Below are 17,490 nucleotides of genomic sequence, written 5' to 3' on the forward strand. Positions count from 1 at the left end.
ACATTCACAGTAAGATGATAAGTTTTAGCCATAACAAGAGATATATAAATATATGAAGATCTTCTTAAAATTTACTTAATACAAAAGGAAATTTATAACAGTCATAAGCATGTACATTTTGATATGTTTAGCCTGACTAGTTTTAGATTTAAAAATCATTAAAGTGCTTTGAAAGTTATAGGTACACCTTTACTTTTCATCTTCATTATTTTCAAATTAAATTGGTATGTTTTGGGGTGCCTGGGTGGCTCAGTGGGTTAAAGCCTCTGCCTTCGGCTCAGGTCATGATCTCAGGGTCCCAGGCCTCTCTCTGCTCAGCGGGGAGCCTGCTTCCTCCTCTCTCTCTCTCTCTCTCTCTCTCTCTGCCTGCCTCTCTGCCTACTTGTGATCTCTATCTGTCAAATAAATAAATAAAATCTTTTAAAAAAAAAGAAAAGAAAAAAATCGTTATGTTTTTATAGCAGTCAACATATTTGTACTCATTTTCTAAATTTAAATGACCTTTCATTATCTGTGAAAGTACCAAACAACCAATGATGTTCAGAAAATGCATCCAGTATTTTCTGTTTTGTTGTTTTTCTTTTCTTTTCTTTTCTTTTCTCAGTACTGAGTAAACTTTTGTGCTTCGAAGTGGAATTTTTAGTTCTTTCCTGGACTGACTTATGCAAAGTTATAACTCACAGCAACTTAATACAAATTGCTTTTGAGTTTTAAGATGAAACCACATTTTAACCTAACAGTGCCTGAACTTAGCAGACACTCGGCTGGAAATCAATTTCCTCTAATCTTGTTCATTTTGATACTGCCACAGCATTTTTTTACATTTTCTTCCTTGAAGTCACTAGCTTTCTGGTAGAAATTGCTATATCTTTCTGAAGATGGAGAAATCTCGCCTGTCTTTCACCCTTCTCTGAGTTGGCCAATACATGGTAATTGGTGTGTGAATCATGTGCCTGTGGAAGGAACTGGAAATAGTTCCTCTGTGAACCCTGGCATCTCTTTTTCTGAAATCTCCCCCCTCTGCAAGTCACCCACTGCACCATAAACTTTCCATCAGACCACCTGTTGTCCTAGTATAGTAATTTTTCTGTATGCGTGTCTCACTCCATGAAGTTAAGGTTTTATTTTATTTATTTTCATAACGTCTGCATCCAGAAATACCCAGTGCCAAGAGGAATAGATTTTTAAGACCACAAATTTATTATTTTATTTAACTATAATCTCTACATAAAAGTAATGAAAATAATTCTAAAACCTCAAAGTAGCTTAGCAAAATGCATATGCTGAGAGCTTTATTTTGACAAAAGGTAAAGATTTAGATCTTGGCAAGGAAATGGTTATATGTAACCATATATACTTGCATTTTTCTACCAATCTTTGATACTACTTGTCATTAGATGCATAAACTCAAGGTCATACATTTCATACTAATACTGAAAATCTTAGCATTTGTCTAATTTTCCTAGTTTTCCCTGAGTTAGTTATCTTCTCTGTAAAAATGTAGCTAATAACACCTAATTATAGAGTTTCTTGTGGACTTGAATAATGACACATGGAAGCATTTAGCATGATGCCTGGCCCATGGTATAGTGTTAACAAATATTTGTCTTCTCCCTTGCCCTTTCCTAGAATTTTCACATTGTCCCATGTGAAAGGGAAGAAGTAGAATATATTAATCAAATAGAAATGTTTTCTTTTCGTATTTAGTAATTTAAGTAACTTTTAAAATGTTTAAAGATTTAAAATCAAATTTGAGAGGTCAAAAAAGCAAGAACCAGAATAGTTTTACAAAACTTTAGTAACAGGGGCTAGCATATGGGAATCAAAAAGAGGGTAAATTATTCTGATTATCCAGAAACTGAATATTAAATTAACAAAGTATAACAGAATGCACACAAAAGTAAAGCATTGCCTTAGCAAATTATCAAGGTAGAACCTGGAAGAAGATATGTGAAAAAGAGGTAAAAATCGGAGAAAATAGACACGTAAGGAGAAAAAGCAGTATTCTGGTTGAGGTTTTTGTTTTGTTCTATTTCGTTTTGTTTTGGGTTTTTTCTGGTTTTGTTTTTGGTTAGGACGATGTAGAACAAGCATTTCCGGCTCTCTGGTTCTTTGTAACATCTTTTGTTAAATGATTGGGACCAGATGATTCTTAAGGTTCCTTCAATTTCTGCAGTGTAAAGGTCATGAACAGAGAGAAGAAATGTGTCATACGCAGAAGTGGGCGAAAGGTCTTTGAACGAAGAGTCACAGCTATTTATATCTGAATACATGTGGATGTTCTGGGAACCCAGGAAACTCTGTGGTCTTCTACCCTAGAAGATTTATGTAGAATTTCCCTTTGTGTGTGAGCTATATCCTTAGAATGAGAGCTCCTTGCAGGTAGGTGTTGCTCAAGGATCCAAGCCAATTTGAGCATCCACTATTACCAGGTTATTTTAGTAAATAGTGGTAGCCTTCAATAACTAACAGCAGGGAGAGCTCAGATCTCCTGCCCACAATAGACAAAGGGAAAGCTCTCTCAGATGGACTTCTGACTGAAACAGATGAGTAACAAGCAGAAACTCAACCTGGTGCTCATGCTCCGGGAACCCTTCGCTCTCCGTAGGCCCAGTACGTCTTACATGGATGAGTCAGAGGCATATGCGTAACATGCTCACAATGGAATTCAGCTAACCACCCAGTCCCAGGCAGATAACCAGGAATACCCCCAAATCAAAAGCTAGACAATGGGTCATTTCTCAGCTGAGCCTTACGCAACCAGGCTTGGTGGGTATAAAGAGCCTACAATGTAAGAGGAGGGAGTTAGCCATATGTCTAGCCAACTCATAAATCTTTCACTTCATCACTGAAAACCTTACGATTTTCAGTGGACATTTTTTAGGGACATTTTCTGATTTTAGGAGATAAAGATAACAAAATTATAGACTTTGGTTACATGCTAAATAGCTTGACGATGAGCATTCGTAGCCAGGATAGCAGCCCGTTTTGAGAAGGTAGCTTAAAAATGCTTAGTGCTCGTGGGCTGTTTTCCTATAGAAGTATTTGAAGTACCTATAGAAGTATTTGAAGTACTTTACAGAAAACCTTACAATAGGAGTCATGCTTTCTTCCTTTTTGGGACGGACTTCTGGGCACCTCGTGGCCACATGATAAATCTTTATGGAGCACGTGTATGGATAAGGACTCATGTCATCAACAGTCGTCCCCAGGGAACTATTGCCTAAATGATGTGGGGAAAATCAGCTTTCATTTTGTCCAATTTAGCATATACCATATTGGTTTGATTTGGTGTTGGAGTGTCTTTGTTTCAATTTTTTATTCTAATGAGTTGCCCACCAAATACTGCTATCCTGGTTCTCTTCTATGGCCAAAGAATGTCGTGATTCTTGTAGACCTGAATTTGCTCATTTTGTGAGGCCCTGCACCAGAAACCTCTTCTCTCCAGCTTTCACAAACTAGAATAGTCATCAATGCTTTGTTTCTTATCCTAAAGACAAGCATGCATGTTGTTGTATGGTTCCTAGGAGGACTGCAGAGTCCTGTAACAAAGACACAGGATGAAAAGAGTCTAGGGAGTTGCCTTGAGAAAGTAAGTAGGGAGATCCCTGGAGAGGGACCTGCTTCTGTGTTCTTTTAAACGTCACAGAGTAATTGTTTCTCTCTCTCTCTCTCTTTCTTTTTTTAAGGGAAAGAACCAGAGTGAGGAGCAGCTCACTCTCTTGCTGGGGAGGTTGGTAAACACTGGTGGCAGGGTTTACTGTGGCTTAGGAATCCCACTGCCTAAGTGGAGTGTCACTCAAAATTCCACAGCCATTCTTGGATACTTGGAGGTGGGGCTGACTGATGTACAGCAGGGACTTGACCCTGAACTTGGGCCAGACTCAACCACAGTTATCAGTGTTAATTCCGTTGTCTTCCAACCAGCATCTTGCAAGTGAGTTAATATTGGCGGCCCTGGGTTTTTTCACCGGACTTCGAACTGGTAACTACGCTTATGTAATCACTGTGAAGTTTTCTAGCTTAACAACGTAGGACTCAAGACCAGTGCCTGCAACACTCAGATCTCTATGTTGATCTGATCGTTGCTTTCTTCTTGTCCACTGTAAGCTCTACTTGTATTTTTTCTCTTCTCTCAGTGAGTGAGTGAGACCTGCACCTACAGGCAGCCTAACCAAAGCTTTTAGATAAGAAGTTATAGAAAGTAAAAGAAAATGGAAAGAGTTGGTCAGGTGGAGTAACTTGGCTGTGATCTTGTCAGTGAGAAGTACATTACTAAGTGATAAGAGGGTCTTCAAAGATATTTGAAAGTCTTCAGACCCTCCAATGTACAAGTGCTTATACACACACAGCAACGGAGGAATATCTTAATAGAGCAATAACCTACTAAAGGGCAAATTCATGCTCTGTTGTCTTTTACTCTTTAAGAATACCTATTCCCAGGAAGACTGTTGTAGAGGGTCATTTCTTACGTGAAGAAGCAGTTACAATATCATTACGCAAGTTTTGAACTCACCGGTATTAAGATTGTAAGGCAGAGTGTTCTCTTCCCAGTCTCGGAGGAAGCAGCGGCTCTCTTCCACACTTAGAGTCAGCAGTAATCCCTAGAGGTCACAGGTAGAGTTTGTCCTGCGGACATTTCCTGGTGTGACTCGAGTGGACAGCTGGCTCCTGTGACTTGTTTGAGAGGTAACTTTGCAACTTTGTTTTTTTTATACTCAGGTGAGAGAACTTGGTCATCGTATTGTGATTACCAAATCTTTGATTCAAAGGCTAAGAAGATACAGGAATTAACATTAAAAAATTAGCCATTCCATGAAAAGCAGTTTTCGGGTTGCACATCATTCCTACACTGTTTCTGATGGTAAGAACCAGCCACATGGAATGATGATAGGAGGCATCAAAGATCAGATACTAGAATTTGGTAACATTTTTACAGATTTCAGACATAGCCATTTTACTGGTCGCATACAACCATTTCTAGTCATGGCATTTTATTTTGACCTGCATTGTGATACAGTGTTCTGTGGGAACAAATGATATCTGTATCCCTTAACTTAAATGATCTTAAATAGTTGGAAAGTAAACCTTGTGAATTATAAGACAGCTTTCAGTTCACATCTGTGGGTATTGTGTGAAGACAAGGGGACCAAGGAGAGAGAGTGTTTGACAGAGCTAGGGACAGGAAATGCTAATAGAACCTCAAAGAATCATTTGTGACCTTGCTTGTACCTCAGACCTACACAATTCTGTTTGACATATGCGTGGTTAATATTACTGAAGCATTCTGGACATGCTGTAACTAAACATTTTGGTACCAGATTACAGGCCATTACATATGTTACCTAAATGTAAGCCATTAGAAAACAAACAAACAAAAAATTGAAATGATGTGCTGTGAGGTAATGCAACTAAACAGATATAGTTTTTCTACTAAAGGGTCAGGATTTTGTAAATGCCAGCATTATGCAGATGACTTTGTCTTTAGACAGTTTGAATATGAATATATATATATATATATATATACACACACACATATATGATCAGAGTGTTAAGTGGATGATACCAGGTACAGAAAATGATCAGTACCAAGTACGGGTTGGGCAAACAAATATTTGTTGAATGAATATTTGTACCTGATATCACCCACTTAACACTCTGATCATCAATCCCATATACATACATACGTATATGTATTCTATATATATACACATATATATATATACACACACATGTGTATATATATATATATAATCAAATACTATTCTTTAATAAGTTAAATGGGTGTCAACACAGGAGCATTTTATAGGAGGTCTACTGGGTCATCAGGGAATCCCGCACTAAATTTGATACCACGGGTTTTCGTATTTCTCCCTTAAGGATGATGAAAGATCAGTGAATTCCTAAGTATCTGAAGTCTGCGGAGTCTTAGGTTGCTTAGAGACTGAGTGACTATGGGCTTGCTATGGTAACCCAGTTTATCAGTGAATGCAGAGCCAACATAGCTGGCGCGGTGCCACATCTCCGTACTTCGCTGGTAAGACTATTCAGATCAGGTCCTCTGTTGTAACAGTACTTTCTATTATTTATACAGTCAAACTAAAAATAAAATCACAGACTACCAGATTTCAAAATAGCGACCTATAGTTTATAATGGGTAGAAACTACATGAAAATTTTTGTTATTTCTAGCATATTATGTGTGTTGGTTATTAGTCCATTGCCTACCTTGCTTTTATACAAATGATTTTCATTAAATTGAAAGCATGAGAAAGCAGGACTAGTAAAGTATTTAATCTATGTGATAATAAAAAGGTTCTGTAAATTTGACTTAGATTAATCGCTCCATGCAAATGATCTGTAAATATATCTATGTATGTTATGCTAAACATTTTCATTTTATATTAACTCTTTATTTGCATACAGTAAATGTGTTTTACACAATTTTTTCTTTTTAAATCTTTGCTTTACGTGATATGCCATGTCATCTGACACACAAATGTATTAGATAATTTATTTGGAAAGCACATTTTTGCAATAATGGAAAAGACCTTAGAGACCTACTCTCATCCTCACTTTGAATGTTTGCTCCCCGTAGTACCTTTGCAACTATTTTGTCTTTTCTGCTTTTAGACATGGTTTCAGATTTTAATGACATCTTTTCATACTTTTTGTATATTCATGCTCTATTTGACTGTAATCTCTGCACCTCTCCCTAGGTGGGTGCCGTATCCCTCTCCCCTCCCTGTTGATCCCAACTTCCCCATGTTTATTCCAGTCCCTAGCAGAGCTGGAGCCTGCAGCCTCTCCTGAGGAAAGAATGCTACCAGGTTCTACCTGCCGTCCTTCTCTCCTGGGTTTTGGCATTTATGCATTTTGTTTTGATATTTAAGAGTTCATTGCATTAAAGGCTCTCCTGAGAGCAAACAAAAAAAATCAGTGTGGCTCAGGTTTTCATGGGACAAGGAAGGATACATTTGGTGATATTTCCAATTTGTTCTTTGTACTTTGTTCATTTCCACAGAATTCTGAAACTGATCAGTGTGTTGGATCCTCCAGCATGTCTTTTTCAGCTGGCTGATGCCCAACTTAATGATAATATGTCTCATCTCATGGATGGAAAGAAGTACAAAGACGGAACTTAGGTCATTTTTCTTGAAACAACTGCTCTCAGAACAGAAAAGCCACTTCCCAGGGGTGCCTGTTTAAGGCTCCAATGACTGCACCATACTAACCCTCTTGCCAAAGGTGCATTTTGAAGTCAGATAAAGGCCCACTGTTTCGTAACAAAATAAGTGAGCAGTCCAGAACAAGTCTTCTAGACAAGCCAGAGGAGTCAAACTATTAGCAAAGGATTACCTAAATTAGTTTGTAAAAAGATAGATTGGCATGTAAAAAGTTAGATGGTAGAGTATAATATTTGGAAAACTTGGAAAAAATTCTAATGGGCAAAATAATATAACACCCTGGGGCACCTGGGTGGCTCAGTGGGTTAAGCTTCTGCCTTTGGCTCAGGTCATGATCCCAGGGACCTGGGATGGAGCTCCGCATCAGGCTCTCTGCTCAGCGGGGAGCCTGCTTCCCCCCTTTTTCTCTCTGCTTGCCTCTCTGCTTACTTGTGATCTCTGTCAAATAAATAAATAAAATATTTTTTTTAAAAAAACACTTATTATGGTCTACATCAAATATTGAATCATGTTTTTTAACAAATTTGGAAATCAGGGATACCTGCATGGCTCAGTGGGTTAAAGCCTCTGCTTTTGGCTCAGGTCATGATCCCAGGGTCCAGGGATCGAGCCCCCTGTCAGGCTCTCTGCTCAGCAGGGAGCCTGCTTCCCTTCCTCTCTCTCTGCCTGCCTCTCTGCCTACTTGTGATCTCTGCCTGTCAAATAAATAAATAAATCTTTAAAATAATATTTGGAAATCTTCATTTTTTTTTAAAGATTTATTTTAGAGAGTGCGTATGTGCACACACAGGTGGTGGAGGAACATAGGTGGAGAAAAGGGGGAGAGAAGCAGACTTCCCACTAAGTGCAGAGCTCATCACAGGGCTCAGTCCCTTGACCCCGAGATCATGACCTGAGCCCAATCAAGAGTTGGATACCAAACAAGTAAAACTCTCAGGCGACTGTAGAGATCTTCATTTTAATAAATAAATGTCTCTTCCTTGCTGTGGACCGATAAACATAATTGGTATATTAGATTCATTTAAAACACTTGCAAAGATATTATATAGGATCATGTCCTTCATCCTTGCATTGCAGTTCTCAGTAAATATCTGTGAACTGATAGAAGTAAAGCCCTTCATAAGGACATCTTCATGTGGAAGAATCAGGCTGTTGGTTCAATATGTGTAGATTTTTGCTGAAAGCAGATCCCAACTGTACTTTGTTTGATTTCATGCCTGGTGTCTTACTGGGGAAAAAAAAAAAAATATATATATATATATATACACACACACACACATACATACATACACACACACACACACACACACCTGGAAAACAAGAAGTCTTTTTTTTTTTTTTTTTAATTAACATGTAACATATTATTTGCTTCCGGGGTACAGGTCTGTGAATCAATAGTCTTGAATCAACAATTCACAGCATTCACCATAGCACATACCCTCCCCAGTGTCCATCACCCAGCCACCCTATCCCTAACCCCCCACCCTCCAGCAACTCTGTTTGTTTCCTGAGATTAAGAGTCTCTTATAGTTTGTCTCCCTCCCCAGTCCCATCCTGTTTCATTTTTTCCCTCTTTAACCCCTACAACCACCCCACCCTTCCTCTCAGAGTCTAATCAGAGATATATATGATAATTGTCTTTCTCTGATTGATTTATTTGGCTTTGGCTTAGCATCATACCCTCTAGTTTCATCCATGTCATTGCAAATGGCAAGATTTCAGGGGTTTTTAATGGCTGCATAGTATTCTGTTGTACATATATACCACACCTTTATCCATTCATCTGTTGATGGACATCTAGGTTCTTTTCCATAGTTTGGCTATTGTGGTCATTGCTGCTATAAACATTGGGGTGCACGTACCCCTTCGGATTACTACATTTGTACCTTTAGGGTAAATACCCCATAGTGCAATTGCTGGGTCATAGGGAGCTCTATTTTCAACTTTTGGAGGAACTTCCATACCGTTTTCCAGAGTGGCTGCACCAGCTTGCATTTCCACCAACAGTATGGGAGGGTTCCCCTTTCTCCGCATCCTCGCCAACATCTGTTGTTTCCTCACTGGTTTATTTGAGCCGTTCTGACTGGTGTGAGGTGGTATCTCACTGTGGTTTTGATTCTTATTTCCCTGATGCCAAGTGATATTGAACACTTTTTCATGTGTCTGTTGGCCTTTGGATATCTTCTCTGTAGAAATGTCTGTTCATGTCTTCTGCCCGTTTCTTGGTTGGATTATTTGTTCTTTGAGTGTTGAGTTTGATAAGCTTTTATAGATTTTGTATACTAGCCCTTTATCTGATATGTCATTTGCAAATATCTTCTCCTATTCTGTCAGTTGTCTTTTGGTTGTGTTGACTGTTTCCTTTGCTCTGAAAAAGATAAGCAGTCCTTTTAAACTTGATGTCAGATAACCTGGTAACCCCTCTTCTACCAAAGTATTCAACATACCCATGTCTCTTTTTTATCTATGCTGCGGTACCTCTCCTATAGGCTTTTCAGTATCTATTCAATGCGTATTTGAACACCTATTATGTGGCAGCCACTGTTTTAAAATCTGGGATATAATGATAAACACTACTGACATAGTTCCCAGTAAGTACATTATAGGGAGCTCTATGGTGACGGACTCCCTTGCAAGTCATGAATAAACAAACAAATGATGAATTGAGCTTTTTATAACACCTTTTGTGAGTATAACACTAAGGAGTTCTGGAGATACATAGAAGAAAATATAGTCACATGGTATTTTATATGTGCTTAATATTAATATCTCTGTAGCATGTAGTGTAGAAAACCATATTTCTTACCTTTTTTTTTTTTAAAGGCCTCCTGGTTAAGTCCTATTTCTTGACCACACTTAATGAACCAGAACTTTGGTTAGATATTTTAGTTGCTTGAAATATATGTGACCTGAGGTCCACATTTTACATAGACTGGGTCTTGTAACCCAAAGTTTGGGTGCTTTTAACTCAAGCTAGCTGAATCAACCCAGGGATTTTTGGCTGTCCACATAACTGAAAACTCCAGTTAGTACTCTTTATGCATAGTTGGATCAAACTTGCTAGTTCTTTCTCCTTAACTTTTTCTGTACTTCCCTTTCTTGGGGTGTTGTCTTTGACTTGGACTGACTTTCCTTGAGATTTTGAGAAGTTCTCCAGCAGCATGCATATGTGTTTCCTTATTCTTCTACATTGAGGATGGGGATGGGGGAGAAATAATAGTAGAAAGAGTGATTCCCACCCATGTTGTGCAATGTTGACCAATGTCTTTTTGAGTCCTGAGGGAAAATGTATGTTCTGGTAACACTCTCCATTTAATTAAAGGAAAGTATTAAATGGAACATTTGTATTTTTAGAGGAGAATCTCTAGAATCAAAACCTTTATAAATAAAAACAGGGAGCGGTTTTTAAATTTTCCTTCTGAACTTAATATTTAAGGGCATCTCTAAAAGCTGAGTCAGCTACTCATGGCTTCCATGTCACAAGCTGCTCCTTCCTACACGGGAGGAACTAAGGATCTGAGGGTGTGAAGCTCCTGAAGAAATGTTACTGTCTGTCTTTCCTCTGGGAAGTTCTCAAGCATAATGAAATATCCCTTACAGATCATGATTTAGTCAGTTAAAATGGCTGAATTTAGTCAGATTTGTTCATTATGTTTCATCTTTAAAAATCAAAGCCAGTTTACCAAAACATGTCTTAACACTTGTGTACTGGACTTAAAAAAAAAAAAAATTATTCTCAGTTTTAATTTTATTCCCCTAGGATCAGAGGAAGATTGAAAGAGTGACCTAAACAATGGTAGACTATTCTAGAAAGAAAGTTTCCCAAGTGATAAATTTGCACCAAAAGACTTAAAAAGAAAATCAGACAGTATTTTTCCCCTAACCTAGCTGACATGAGCCAGAGAAAGTCTACTAGTAAATAGTATAAGTATAATTTAATCTTCATTTTTTTTTAGTTTCATGGTTTGAATAATTTAAATATTTTATACTTCACAGGGCGGTAAATAGGAGGTTAAAAGAACAAGTGACAAAATAAGGCAAAGTTTAGGCAAAAGTATTTTCTGATAACATTTGGTATATTGAATTCCCATTTGGAGGCTGGATGCCTTTCAAAACAGAAATATCTGTTAAGTGGATAATGTGCACCTGTTTGTAAAAAGAGCAAAGGGTCAAATGAATTCATGATTTCCGCTGATTTAGGGATAGCCATGCTTCTGTAAATGCAACTGCGCGAAGTAATTTTGGATGCAACTCCAAATTTATATAACCAAAATCATGGACCCTTTTGACAAAATACTAGAAAAATAAAAACGAAATAACCAATAGGTGCATAGAAACCAACCAGGACAAATACATGTAGGGTGACCAAGGAAAAGAAGGAAAAATTAAAAGAGAAGCTTATGAAAGGTAGAAATCTATGCTGAGACTTATTATAAAAACAATATTTGGGGACATGCCTCTTTATAACGTAGGAAATATTTTCATGGTTTCTATTTTTGAAATGAGTTAGTTCATGAAATGGTATGGTTTCCATGCTTTCATGGACTCCCTTCAGCTCCCAGTATTACCCGAGGTAGCTGCCTTTCCTCCAACCTACCATGATGACCCAGTTTTCCCTGAGGAGTTGTAGGAAATGAGAGGAAAAACAGGCTTAGCCTCATTCTTGGATCATATCCAGGAAATGGTTTTTAGCCCTTGGAATACATGGAGGATGCTGCTCCGAGCCTTGTATCTGTGGCTTGGGAAAACAATCATATTCTCCGCATTCACTCGGAACAGGAAAGCACTGTGCTGTTAACAGAAGAGCCTCACAGAGTCCAGTGAAACGCCCTCAGAGAACAGAAGCACTCCAGTTCACAATTGTCTCCTTACCTATGAGCTGGAGGCATGGTGGAGGGGGACAGTTTGCCTGCCTGCATACCACAACAGACAGACCTCAGGCCCCCACGGCCAGGAAAACAGTTGGGTCCAGTCCCTGAGGAGAGAGGAGGTCATGAAGCAGAACAAAACCAGCAGGACTGAGTCAGGCGAGGCTGACATTCTGTAGCAATTCATACTCTACAAGCCGCTGCTGTTTACTTGAATCACACCCTCAGAACAAAAGAGAAGAATGACCGTCAGGAATCTGAAAGGGATGGTCATGAGAAACATGTTTTGGGTCCTGGGTTGCTTGTTGCAGAGCTAGGACGAGGACAGAGACTTGTGCAGAGAGACGGGGCAGATGCTGCCTAAATCCACCTAAACCTCCCCAGTACAGTTACCTCCAGGTGATTTCCTTGATCAGTTTTACTCTCAATGCCCCAAAGTGCAACGTAAGCTTTTTTTTTCTTTTCTCATTTTTTTTTTTTTTTTAAGATTTTATTTGAGAGAGAGACAGATAGGGAGAGAGAGCAGGAGTGGGAGGAGAGGGAGAAGGAGCCCAATGCGGGCTCTATCCCAGGCCCCTGGGATCATGAGCCTAGCAGAAGGCTGATGCTTAACCGACTGAGCCACCCAGGTGCCCCACAGTGCAGGCTTTAACGCTGCTGCTACTGAAATGTCACAGCCAAAATTCAGTTTCATAGGCAAGTCAAACTTCTTTATGATTCAGAATCAAAGTGTAGAGATTACAGAGGGGAAGGTTTTAATCTACCTCTAATGAGCCATGAGCAGATAACCTTGCGATCACAGAGACACATGGAGGCCAGTTTCAGGGTTTTGATATTTTAGAATTATCCTGAATTCACCTATCTGTCTGTGTCACAGAGTGGTAGTGTATCACTTTTTATTCCATCTAGGTTCTTATGTTTATGGTATCTGGAATATGCCTGTTGAAATATTTAAAAGACGTGAGCTAAATGATTCATAACATTTCCAGGTAAATATTTGCTTCTGGAAACTTTATCATATATATTTATATAAACAGTCTGTGTGTGCATGTGTATATTTTCAGTGTTTTTGTTGTTGTTTTCTTACTACTGTACGAGGCTTTATTCAAACTGAAAACTACCTCTAGTGTAAGATGTTCCCATCTTGAATCCAGTGGATTCTTGGAAATCTTAAGAATATATTTCAAGTTCTCCCAAGGAGCTCATTGGAAACGTAGCACTCTAACCTAAATTTGTGGGTCTCTTTGAAGGCAGGAAACTCAGGCTTGCCCAAGAGCAAACCCTTCCTTTAAGCCCACTAAGAACCAGCCTGAATGACGCTGATGATTTGATTTCACTCTAGGACTGATAGACTGTTTTATGCTCCCTTAAACCTTCTAGGAGAGGCGGCTGTGTCACTCAAATGTAGGCTTTGTGCCAAGTGATTCTTTGTAGTGTAAAACTCTTCCACTTCAGACAAACAGAAAAAGAAAGGCTACAGGAGTGTATTTTTTCCTGTGTGGTGATTTTTAAAAATAAATTGTTGTTGTATAACCTGCATCTTAGAAACTTCTTTTCATCTTTAAAGAGACCTAATTAGGTATGCTTCTATGTCCCTGGAAAAGTGTGTGCATACATGTGCATGCGTGTGTGCATGGTGTGCACATGCATGTGCATTTAACTCTTACAGGAATCTGATGTCCAAGAGTTGTGTATCTTTGAACTTAAGGTAACAGATTGTCCAGTGGCATGGATGTCCAAACAATTAAGGTGGTTAGTATGTCTATGAAACGGAACAAAATCACTTTGATTCTCATTATTCAGCTGATTTCTTTGTGTAAATTTTTTTGTTATGCCTTTGCCACACTCTTCAATTTTCCCTGATGGTTTCCCTGATATCTTTAGCGTTTGAAAGTACCTCATTTTGATCAAGCCATGAGCTAACACAAACATAACTGGATTTTGCTAAGCCTTCTTTATTTTATTTCATTTTTAAGACCCCACTTCAGGGGCTATCTGTATAGTCAGATTACATTTATTTTTTTTTTAAGATTTTATTTATTTATTTGACAGAGAGAGATCACAAGTAGGCAGAGAGGCAGGCAGAGAGAGAGAAGGGGAAGCAGGCTCCCTGCTGAGCAGAGAGCCCGATGCGGGACTCGATCCCAGGACCCTGAGATCATGACCTGAGCCGAAGGCAGTGGCTTAACCCACTGAGCCACCCAGGCGCCCCATTTCTTAGGAATCAAATGTGCTTCCTCTTTAGCTCAGTCATTTTTTAAAATATTTATCCTGTGAAATTTCAAAATAATAGGTGTTATATATTTTTTTCTCAACCTTTTCTAATTTGGCATTTGTTAACGGCTTGTTTTCCTTATTGATTATTGTGCTTTCTTTCCTACTATTTCCCCATGCCGTGTTTTCAGACCTAGTTATCCTTTCACCTGAATATTTTTGTTTTTACCCCTAATAATTTTCCATTTAGTGCATGAGCACAAATTCCTCTGACAACTACGCTGATCATACCTTTTCCTTATGTTTCTTAGTATCATTTAAATATTGCCTTATTTTCTTCCCCCTTCCCGAGCTGAGTCAGCTTAGCAAACTGTTGAAGTAAAGACTAGGTCTGTCAACATTATTAGATGGCCTGTGAAATTTACATATTGATTTGGCCCTGCCCACAGAGCACTGGCCACATATACAGAGGCGTTCTCTCTTCAATCTCTTTTCCACACAGCTCCTACCATGGCTTCTATTAAATATATGGGTAAGTTTACTTTCTCATTTTAATGTAGTGTCTTTGCTTTAATCCTGTGTTTCCAGTCATTAGATTACATGGTTTAAATCTGAACTTTAATTACCCTGACATTCTGCATTTTACCTTTAATGGTGTCCTTGAAATTCTCTTCTAAGGCCATCTTACAAGCCTCTGTTTTAGTTTCTAAAGCTTTGACTGGCATGACATTATACTGTTATGTCTTAATTATGTGCATCTATATTCATTTATTTTTATTCCTGCATGTGAAGTCCTTTTTCACCATAGAAAGCAGGTAAAACATGCCATTGGTTTGATGCTTTCACAAATAAGCAAGGTAGCAATTGAAAATAATAGATGTATTATATCTATTATATATATGTCTATGTGTGTATATACATATGCATAAATATGTATACATATGTGTATATGTTATGATTAGTTATCCCCAAAGATTAAAGTGATAAATTTTACTTATGGTTTGACATTGGTAGCTAATGTTCTGAAATCATTTACAGGCCTTTAGGAGGATTTATTTAATTTCAAAATAATTCACTTAGTAACCACTTACAGACTACACATTTACTGTTCATTCTCTGTTGTGGTTAGAAATCATTTTCTTCTAAAGGTAACATCAGTTTTTTAAAAATTGTTGTTCAATGTGTACAAATGTGTCAGGGTATATGCAAATTTAGGTATTGATTACGAACTTTTCATTCTTGTTTTCTTTCAGAAAAGAGTATAGGCTCTTCATTCAGTCTATCTGGGTTTTAATCTGGGCTTTGACGCACACCAGCTTTGTGACCTCAGTTATCTAAAGGCACAGGGAGGAGGTATTGCAGGTCCTTGAGGTAACACAGGTGAAAGACTTAGTTCAACAAGCCTCCAGTGTGTCTGAGCTCCCTTATGTCATCATCATAATTAGTAGGTCTTTGCATACCCGTGCAACTAAAATTGCATTGTATATTATACTAAGATTCTTCTATCATACTAAGATGATTTTTCATTTCCTGGCCTGTAAAAAAACAAAAACAAACAAGCAAAAAAGCCAAACACCTAAAAAATTCCATCTCCTAGTAGAAGCTGCATACAGATTTATATTAGGTTTACACCTAATACCTGATTTGATCTTTCTGCCTGAGGGTGTAGGTGAATTCTGTATGATTATCCCCTTTGTGATGAATGGAAATCAGAATTACAATGACTGTGTGTTACAGAGTCCACAAATCTTGTTGTTGTTAATAAGCAGTGATCAGAACCCAGGCCATGTGACCCCTCTTTTAGAGTCCTCACACTGTGTACATCATCTGCTTCTCAAATATGTTGCAATATTTGTTACTCAATTCCCTTTCTTCTTCCTCTTTTACTTCATAAGCGTTAAATTCCATGAATCAGCTTATCCAAAAATATTGTTACAAATGATTTTATTTAAACCCTACAAATACTAAAAGAATGATTACTTTTAATATTTTTGAAATGAAGAGAGTCTTTCAAAGTATGACACAATATGTTAAAGGAAATTACTGTGAAAGTTAATGGCATAAAAACTTTAAACTTTAGTAGTATAAATTAGACAAAAAATGAAGTTAAATATTATCAAAATTTTTTAAAAACTGTCAAATGTCAAAAGACTGGCTAGTTCCTTAGTAATTAACAAGGAAAGGACAAACAAATTCATAGAAGAAAGATGGACCAGAATAGAATCACAAATACTTTAGAGATTTATTGGTTTTAGAGACAGCGTGTGTGCACGAGCATAGGAGGGACGGAGAGAGAGGGAGAGAGAGAACCCCAAGCAGACTTGCTCCTGAGCATGGAACCCACACAGGGCTAGGTCTCACAACCCTGAGACATCAGGACCTGAGCAGACACCAAGAATCAGACACTCAACTGACTAAGCCACCCAGGCACCCCTCACAAATATTTTAGAATAGAAATGGCTAATATACCTAAGAAAATAGGTTCAACTTCATTCGTTTGAATATTTACCAATAAAAAAGTACTTGTTAAAAACTCAAAATTCAGTATAAACCAGTATGAGTGTGTTTGTAGACAGGTAGTCTCACACGTTGTGGTGTAGATGTATAAACAGAAATCTGGTAAAATTCTACTCCCCACTCCTGCAAAAAAAAGTACACACTTTTGACCTAGAAATTTCACTCACTGCTGTTTACTGGTGTCCTAGAACATGGCAACAAAACTATATATGCATACAATGATATTCTAATAATGTTGTAGGTGACAGGTGAGAGCGACACCTGGAAGCATGGCACAACACAGAGCTGTTGAATCACCATGCTGTACACCTGAAACTAACATTGTGTGTCAGCTGTACTTAAAAAAAATTTTTTTTTTCATTTTATTTTCTTTTCAGTGTTCCAGAATTCATTTTTTATGCACTCAAAAAATTTTAAAACTGGGGGCACCTGGGTGGCTCAGTGGGTTAAAGCCTCTGCCTTCGGGTCAGGTCAGGATCCCAGGGTCCTGGGATAGAGCCCCGCATCGGGCTCTCTGCTCAGCAGGGAGCCTGCTTCCTCCTCTCTCTCTCTCTCTCTTTCTCTCTCTCTCTCTGCCTGCCTACTTGTGATCTCTGTCTGTCAAATAAATAAATTTAAAAAATTTTTTTAACTGTATATGAATTTTAGCTTTTTTTGGTAAGATCATAGAACTGCCAATAAAAGAAAATATCCATTAAAAAAGAG

The 17,490-nt window shown here is 38.1% G+C and overlaps 1 protein-coding gene across 2 annotated transcripts in view; it reads left to right on the forward strand.

Moving 5' to 3' along the window:
• CD36 (CD36 molecule) overlaps positions 1-17,490 on the forward strand; it is an 81,589-nt gene that overhangs the window by 21,639 nt on the left and 42,460 nt on the right. Inside the window, exon 1 of one of the 2 annotated variants that reach the window (XM_004739615.3) lies at positions 14,702-14,800. The exons of the other annotated variant lie outside the window; for it this stretch is intronic. The gene's annotated coding sequence lies outside the window, so the exon portion shown is untranslated. Of the gene's footprint in view, positions 1-14,701; positions 14,801-17,490 lie in introns of those variants that run through there. 2 annotated transcript variants of the gene reach the window in all.

The sequence above is a fragment of the Mustela putorius genome, unplaced genomic scaffold (assembly GCF_011764305.1).
Source record: "Mustela putorius furo isolate JIRA1106 unplaced genomic scaffold, ASM1176430v1.1 tig00003845_pilon_pilon_pilon, whole genome shotgun sequence".
Classification (NCBI taxonomy): Eukaryota; Metazoa; Chordata; class Mammalia; order Carnivora; family Mustelidae; genus Mustela; species Mustela putorius.